This window comes from Bubalus kerabau, chromosome 3 (assembly GCF_029407905.1).
Source record: "Bubalus kerabau isolate K-KA32 ecotype Philippines breed swamp buffalo chromosome 3, PCC_UOA_SB_1v2, whole genome shotgun sequence".
NCBI classification, from domain to species: domain Eukaryota; kingdom Metazoa; phylum Chordata; class Mammalia; order Artiodactyla; family Bovidae; genus Bubalus; species Bubalus kerabau.
In genome coordinates this window covers 37,865,820-37,874,150 of record NC_073626.1, presented here as the reverse complement: position 1 = coordinate 37,874,150, position 8,331 = coordinate 37,865,820, and the positions used below count along the sequence as shown (strand labels likewise).

The 8,331-nt window shown below is 47.6% G+C and overlaps 1 pseudogene; it reads right to left on the bottom strand.

Moving 5' to 3' along the window:
• Positions 1 to 1,172: 1,172 nt before the first annotated feature.
• Positions 1,173 to 5,308, bottom strand: LOC129645926 (calcium load-activated calcium channel-like; annotated as a pseudogene).
• Positions 5,309 to 8,331: the final 3,023 nt, after the last annotated feature.

The following is an 8,331-nucleotide window of genomic DNA, read 5'->3' as shown; positions in this document are numbered from 1 at the left end:
CTTGCCTCAAAAATCCCATGGACGGAAGAGCCTGGAAGGCTGCAGTCCATGGGGTCGCTGAGGGTCAGACACGCCTGAGCGACTTCACTTTCATGCATTGGAGAAGGAAATGGCAACCCACTCCAGTGTTCTTGCCTGGAGAATCCCGGGGAAGGGGGAGCCTGGTGGGCTGCTGTCTATGGGGTCGCACAGAGTCGGACACGACTGAAGCGACTTAGCAGCCCAGTATTTGCAAAGCTTCTGGATACAATTTGTTCTGTATCATTAGTGTGATGCTGATGTGGTTCCTTAGATGGAAAAAAGAAGGCCCATTTTCAATAGGTCCTGACACTCTGTCCTGTCCTGTATTATTAGTTATTGCTGCTTGATGAGTTACTTGAAGACTTGGTGGCTTAAAACAATAGGGGCTTCCCTAGTGGTCCACTAGCTAAGACTCTACACTCTTCTAAGTTTGGTCCCTGGTCAGGGAACTAGATCCGACATGCCACAACTAAAAGATCAAAGATCCTACATGCCACAATTAAATAAATAAATGAAAATAAAATAAGTAAAAAATAAAGCAACAATGAGTATCTACGGTTTCTGGTTCAGAAACTTGGCTGCAGCTTAGCTGGGTAGTACTGGCTAGAGATCTCTCACGAGGCAGTCTGTAAGACATTGGCCAAGGATGTTTTCACTGAAAGGCCTGGCTGGGGCTGGAGGAGCCTGGGAGGAGAAGCAGCAGCTTCCAGCATGGCTCCCTCACGAGGCTGCTGCGCTGATGCTGCGCTTGGCAGGAGGCATTGTTCTTCCTCAGGGCAGCCTCTTTCTGGCCGCATGAGTGCCTCGAAGCTGGCTGGCTTTCCCCAGAGTGAGCAACTCAAGACAGTGAGGCAGACGGAACTAGCAATATCTTTATGACCTAGCTTTGGAAATTATAAAGTTATTGGCACTTCCACTACAGTTCTACTGACCAGGAAAGAAGAATCACGAAGTACAACCCCCTTCAAGGGAATTCGGCTCCTCCTTTTGAAAGGAGGGGTGCTAATGATTACTTGGGCAGATATAAAAAAAATCCCCCGGTTGTAGTATATGGGACACTGGGTGGCTGAGTCTGGTACTTAGGAGATGCTAACTAAATGTCTGGTGAACTGGACAGACAGTCACTCTTTCTCTGATGCCACTCTGCAGCTGAGATGGGACAGGAGGCAGCAGTGACTGGTGTGGGGCATCACTGTCTGTGGGCATCTCTAGCTGTCTGATGCCGCTCTTGGCTGTTGACCTATGCTGACATATGGAGCCAGCCTTCTTGGTCTGGGTCTCTGACCAACAGTGTCCTTCCTGCTCTGTGCACCCTTCTGGCTCCCAGCCTCCTGTGTATTGCCTCCTACGTGACTCCTGTTGACTCTAAAAGGCCAATATGGGCAGTCACTTCCACATGGGCTTGCTGCTAAGCCTGGATTCCTTCCTTATAGAGGGAGACTCTAGAATTCCCCTATGATGTGGGGTGGGAATGACCTTCCTCCAAGGCTACAATAACATGGCTGTTAATCAAACCAGCTCCTTCCCTTATCATCTTGACATGTCCATTTCAGCCAAGACTGCTTGTTGCTCTTCTCCCACCCGGAATGCCCTTCATCATCCTCTCTGCCCTGCTAGCTCCTACCCCCTGGGAGACAGTGTGGTGTCATGGAGAGAACACAGGCATTAAAATCTAAAGCCAGCAACTCAAGACTCTGCTTCTCTACATGGTACTTGAGCACCTTGGACAAGTCAGCCCAGGACCTTTCTGAGCCTCAATTTTTCTCATTTATAAAATGGGTATATTATACCACCTTAGGCTGTCATTTTAAGGCTTAAATGAGAAAACAGATGGGAGTCTGGTTTTAGTGCAGCACTATAGGGAAGGAATTTTTATTTTTTCTTCTCATCTTCCTGAGCCCAAGTCAGTTTTCTCTCTCCCATGAGACATTCTTCACATTTATGAACCTTTCCAGTCATCACAGTAAAGAATCTGCCTGCAATGTGGGAGGCACAGGTTCGATCCCTGGGTCTGGAAGATCCCTTGGAGAAGGGAATGGCTACCCACCCCAGTATTCTTGCTTGAAGAATCCCAAGGACGGAGGAGCCTTGTGGGCTAGAGTGCATGGGGTCACAGAGAGTCAGACACGACTGAGTGATGTTCACCTTCACTTCTTCCAGTCATCACATTTCAACCACTCGATTGTGCATTTAATCTGGGCACCCTCCCGTTTTTCTTTTCACTGACGTTAGGCCAGTTTCTGACATGGAGCGTTGATTCCTGTGTCTCTACCACAGCAGGGGATACAGTGCTGAGTCTACATGGGTGCTTGGAGAATCCACACCCACAGACCACACACGGGCATGCTGACTTCTGGGGGCTCCATTTTCTATTTTGTTGATCCCCATTTAGTGGGGATTCTGTGCAGCCAGTCTGCTCCAGCTTCTATTTAGTTTTTTGTTTTTTTGTTTTTTTTTTAATTAAGGTATCTGTGTCTGGCTGTGCTGGGTCTCTGTTGCTGCGTGCTGGCTTTCTCAAGTTGCAGCAACCTCAGGCTCCTGTCCAGATGTGCTGCTCAGCCTTCTCATGGAGGTGGCTTCTCTTGCTGCAGAGCACCGGCTCTAGGCACACGGGCTTAGCTGCCCCACAGCATGTAGGATCTTCCCCAAGCAGGGATCGATCCATGTCCCCTGCATTGGCAGGCGGATTCTCAACCACTGAACCAACAGCGAAGTCCAATGTAGCTTCTAATGGCCCATGTCTGCTATTCTCATCAAAGACCTTCCTTTGGGAATTGCTTGGTCCACCCTTACAGTCAGCAGTCAAGTGCCCGGGAGTTTACACCCTTTCTGGCTCCCAGCAGTCCTTAGCCAATGACTGACCCATGCAGAGGTCTGAAAACCCACCTCCCTGGCCTTAGAAAAGTGAAGGTGTCACTTGTTCTTTAGAGCTCCCTGTGGGATCAGGCTGAGGCTGGGATGTGCCCTGAAATCGCACCTTGCCTTGCCTTTTTTATTTCCCTGATTCCCTTCCAGTTTCCTAATTAGATCTTTTTTGTTTTGTTTTGTTAGATGAAATAAGTAAAATTCTAGCCTCTTTTATTAGATCTCAGGTCATGTATTCCGCTTAAAAAAAAAAAAAAAAAACACACACAACATATAGTTTCAACTAAGAGTTACATAAACTAAATTTTTCTTCCAGATCTCAAAATGCTCATGGAGAGCCAGCTTCCAAGATACATGGCGCACAGCACATACTTGAAAGTTGACCCCACAGAAATATTCATGTAAGCAAAATACGAATTTGTTTCTCATTACATAAACATCACCTGGGCTTAATTAATCAACACACTTGTTAAAAAAAAATTAATCTGTAACCAAAAGCACTATCGCATTTATTAGGTACCGTTCTTATTCAAATTATACCCCCCAAAAAGCCTAAAAATAACTCAAATCTAGAAATTAGCCCAAGTGCTAAGGCTGCCTATGGCTCTTGCTGTAAAATAGTTGCTGAGTCTGATTTGAATATCTGAAAAGAATGACAGAAATATAGGGTTCTTCTTGATTTCAAGAGAACTTCCCAGAAGGAGGTGGAGGGCCAAGAAATCCACCTGCCTGCTTTGTGGCAGCTCGAGAAGGGGCAAGGCCAAGAATCTTCTGGATGTTCTGTCGAATTGACATGGTACAGAGAATATACAGGAAGATGAAGGAACAGTCTGTGGTGTCATCCCAGAGCAAATTTCAGTGAGACGGTCCCTGGATGTAGGACGGGGGGTGAAAGGCAGCTTTGCCACCACTCTGCCATCAAATATGGAATTAAACATTCCCATTAAGGCAGTAAAACAAAAGCCAATTGCAAACATGGATTTCATTCAAACCATTGACAGATCTCTGTTGTTATTCTTCAGTTTCTCTTCTTGCCACTCAATCTTCTTTTTTTGTTGTCAACCAGCTGACTCTGTTATTGTTTCCTTCTTCTTTTCCAATTTTTTACTCTGTTTTTCCACTTCTGCCTTCAGTCTCTTGTACTTGTCTGTCCTATAAACCAGGACCCAAGTTATACCCTCGGCAAGCAGAGCGGTGCACATGGAGATAAAAACGATGAGCAGCGTGTCTGCAAACATCGTGCTCATCTCGAGACGGTTCACTCTCTGCACTCCCACCCTGCACGGGGGAAGTCCTTGACAGCCAGGAAAAGCGGAGCGAAAACGATTTTCCTAGATTTCCTAATTAGATCTTTTGCATCTGAATCCTCAGTTCCAGATCTACTTCTAAGGAACCCACCTAAGAGATCCCCATCCATAAGAATGAGCAAGGCAGCATGGATAAGCCACATGCACCAAGCTCTGCAGAGAGGAAAGGGAGGGAAGAAAAACACATCCCTTTCCCTCCTTTTGGTTGTTTCTTGATCACCACCACCACCACAACTCGGGGAAGAAAAAGTGATTCATTTTCAGTTTACCTTTTCTTTAACATAATAAACTTCCATGTTTGGAGGCTTAATTGGATCTATTCTTGGATGTGACAAAAAGTTAGTAGGAGATGAAAGGGGCACATCAAGAAAAAAAAAATTCCAAGTGAATAATTTAAGATCACATCCATAATTAATGGCATTTGGCATGTTTCCCCTGGAATCCTAATCACAGCATGGAAGTGCTAATTAGAGTGGTTTGGTGCAAATCAGTCATTGCAGGTGTGGAGAAGCTGCCTCTGTTCTTTCCAGCACCAGTGGAGGCTGAGGTGCTGGCTCTTCAAATAGGGCGGGGCTTGAATAAATGATAGGCCTCCAGGATGGACGAGCTTCAGCAAATGATGGAGCTCCATTTGGAAGCATTTAATGGTGCGAAATTAGTTTCTCTTCTTGTTGAGGAGAGGGACACATACATGGGGTGTGTGTGTGTGTGTGTGTGTGTGATGGCGGTACACAGTGGGTTGGAGCTGGAGAGACATTTTCGGTGACTTCTTTCCTTCTCTTGTCTTTGGGGAAGACAAGGGAATGAAACAGGGCTGGAGCTGGAAGGAGGGGAGTAAGGAGAGGAGGCAACCTCTCCGCCAGCCCCTGCACCCACCCAACACCCAGCGGGATGGGCGAGGTGACCTGTCGCAAAGACAGGTGCATCTGGGAAAGGTAAGGCACCAGAGTGTCTTCAGTTTACTCTTCCGTGTCCACTCTCCTCCCCAGGAGGGTGAAACCATGCACTCAGCCCTCCCTGGTGTGGTTACTGGTTGGATTCAACACATGGGGAGCACCTACTAGAGACAGGCAGGGAGGAGGGAAGAGAGAGCAAGCTCAGGTGACTTATTCCCCTCTCCTTCCTCCCCTTTGCAGGGGTCTCCCTGCCCCACTAGGACTGAGATTCCACTTCTTGTAGGACAGCGCTCTACTCACAGCCCTCAGATCTCAGGGCCCAGGTGACCTGGGGCTTCGGGGCCTGGGGCCCACCCCACCCTCCCCCTGCCTGGGCTACAGTGTTCCCCCTTGTGGTTCCCTCCCTACCTGCACCTTTGTAAAGTGAAGTGAAGTGAAGTCACTCAGTTGTGTCCGACTCTGCGACCCCATGGACTGTAGCCTGCCAGGCTCCTCAGTCCATGGGATTTTCCAGGCAAGAATACTGGAGTGGGTTGCCATGCCCACCTCCAGGGGATCTTCCTGACCCAGGGATTGAACCTGGGTAACACTCCTTTATTAAAGTTGCCTCAAATGACCCTAATTTGAGACTGACATTGCTTAACAGCTCTGTCAAAACTCTGAAAAAGAACTCCTTCACAAGAGTGACATTCTTTTAAAATGGAACTCTCTCTCTGAAAAGCCAACATTTTCGCCAATATTCTTTGGCAGTCTTTATAAAATGCATCCATCATTTCCCTGCCATCTTAAAGAGAAGTAACTTCACATGATTGAAAGCCACTCTTGCTAACTCTTTATGAACATCAACTGTTGTCCTGTGCTGGGCACTGCAGACTTGGATGACTGTTACGGGCTGAATAGTGTCCCCACCCAAATTCAGATGTTGAAGCCTTAATCCCAACTCACCGTATCCGAGTCTAGAACCTTTAAGGAGGCAGTTAAGGTTAATGATGTCATCAGAGGGGGTCTCCATGCGGTAGAACTGGTTTTCTTACAAACAGAAGGGCACCAGAGCTTTCTCTCTCCCCCTGCGCCCACAGAGGAAAGGCTGTGTGAAGACACAGCGCTGGGACTTCCCTGGCGGCCCAGTGGCTGAGGTGCTGTGCTCCCCATGCAGGAGGCTGGGTTCAATCCCTAGTCAGGGAACTAGATCCCACATGCCACAACTAAGGGTTCACATGCAGCAACTAAAGACCCTGCAGGCCACAACTAAAGCAGATGCGATGCAGCTGTTGCAGGGAGGAAGCCAACTCTGACTCCATGTTGGAAACTGTTTCTCTGACTTGCTTTTAGTTGCTTTTGTGATTACAATCATGATTACTGGCTCGCCTGGAGGACCCTGCCCCTCTGCCTGCCTGTGAACTACAGTGCCCTTGTTCAGCTCTTAGAGAGATGGTTTGTCCCTGCCCACCTGTGATCAGGACATGAGTTTGAGTGAACTCCGGGAGTTGGTGATGGACAGGGACACCTGGTGTGCTGCAGTCCATGGTGTAGCAAAGAGTCAGACACAACAGAATGACCAAACTGAACTAAACTGACCTTGTGAACAGGAGAGGTTAACACACCCCTTCCAAATGCTGGCCATTCCCTTGGAGATGTTTTGCAAGACTGAAGACCCTTTCAATTTACTTCCCCACTGCCCCTCCCTGTCTATTCTGTCTTCTGACTTTAGTTCCTCATTGCTTCTTTCTCTCTGATCTATAAAAGAAACTTGTATCCAGACCCCAATAAGTTGGCTATTTTGAGGTGCTAGCCTTCCATCTTCTCAGTCTGCAGGCTCCCCAATTAAAGTCTCTCCCTTGCCTCCACACCTCGTCTGTCGGATTCATTGGCCTGTCGTGTGGCGAGCAGAGTGAGCTTGGACTTCGTAACACAGCCAAATAAACAAATAGATAAATACTAAAAAAAAAAAAAAAAAGTATGGAGACCGCAATCTATAAGCCAAGAAGAGAATCCTCACCACAAGCCAACCCTTCTCACACCCTGATCTTGGACTTCCAGCTTCCAAACTTACGAGAAAATCACTGTCAGTTTAAGCCACCCAGTCTACGGTGTTTTGCTTTAGCAGCCTGAGCACAGACTCACACAGAGGCTCCAGAATGTAGAGAGGTTTGCCCTTACCCGAGTGACTCCAAATTTCAGCGTCCACCGCACTCGGGCTTTATAGTTCCTTTGCCTCAGCTCTGAGCTATCACCTCTCGCCGCCAATAAGATCACCCCCTTTAGCACAGCCACCCCTTCCTCACTTAAATCTTACTCATTTTCTAGTATTAAACTGTCCTGTGCGATCAGAAAAAGAAAGCTTGTTAGAAGTGTGGATAAAGCTAGAGTTCATAGGTTCCGAGTGAGGGCCTGAATTCCTCTCCCTGAAGAGCACATGTGTTTTAATGCAGAGACTTTATTGCGAGGACTTTTTAGATGCCCGGAAGCCACTGCTTTCTTACTCTGGCATCCTTGTTATACTCTTGTAAAGCTGAGGTTGCCGGACGATGGCCTAAGGAAAAACGCGGCATCATAGTAACGTCTCACTTTCCTGAACTGGATAGAACTCAGTGAAACTTCTTGTAAAATCAGGTCTTCACCTCACACCTGAGGATCCTCTGGCTTGAAATTATTAGAAACTTGGCTTCTGGCCCCTGCTACAGGCCCCCTGGTAAGAGAGTGGCCTCCGGATTCATTTGGCCAAGTGGGTTCCTGGGGTGTTTGCTTAGCTCGCAGGCCCCCCAGTAGCCATGCTTCGTCCGGGCCAGGACGGCCCTGCAGCCACTGATGGGCCGATTTTACGAGGGGCCGCCTGTGGAACGGCGTGTACGACTCCCCTCCAGCGTCCTCGGCTTGTAATGCTCATTGACCGAGACAGCTAATCGATCGTTGCTCCTTGCCAGCCCCCAAGATATCGACCTGGGGCTCAGGAAGACTTTATAAGGAGTCATCGGGGGGATTCTTTCAGTTCAAATTGAATTGTGGGCCATTAAATCTCTTTAGTGAAGACTGTGCCTCATATCGTATGCCAATGTGCCTTCTGAATTTTTAACCAGCATAGGAGAACCACCACCTTTCCTACAGACTTCTCAAGCAGGTCCCGGGTTTTCTTTTTTTTTCCCCTCCAGCAGATCTGGTTAATTGTTATGGATTTTTCCAGCAAGTAAAAGCCTTTGGAGTTTGGAAAGAGCAGGCTTTGTTTTTTCTCCTAAAGAAAACCA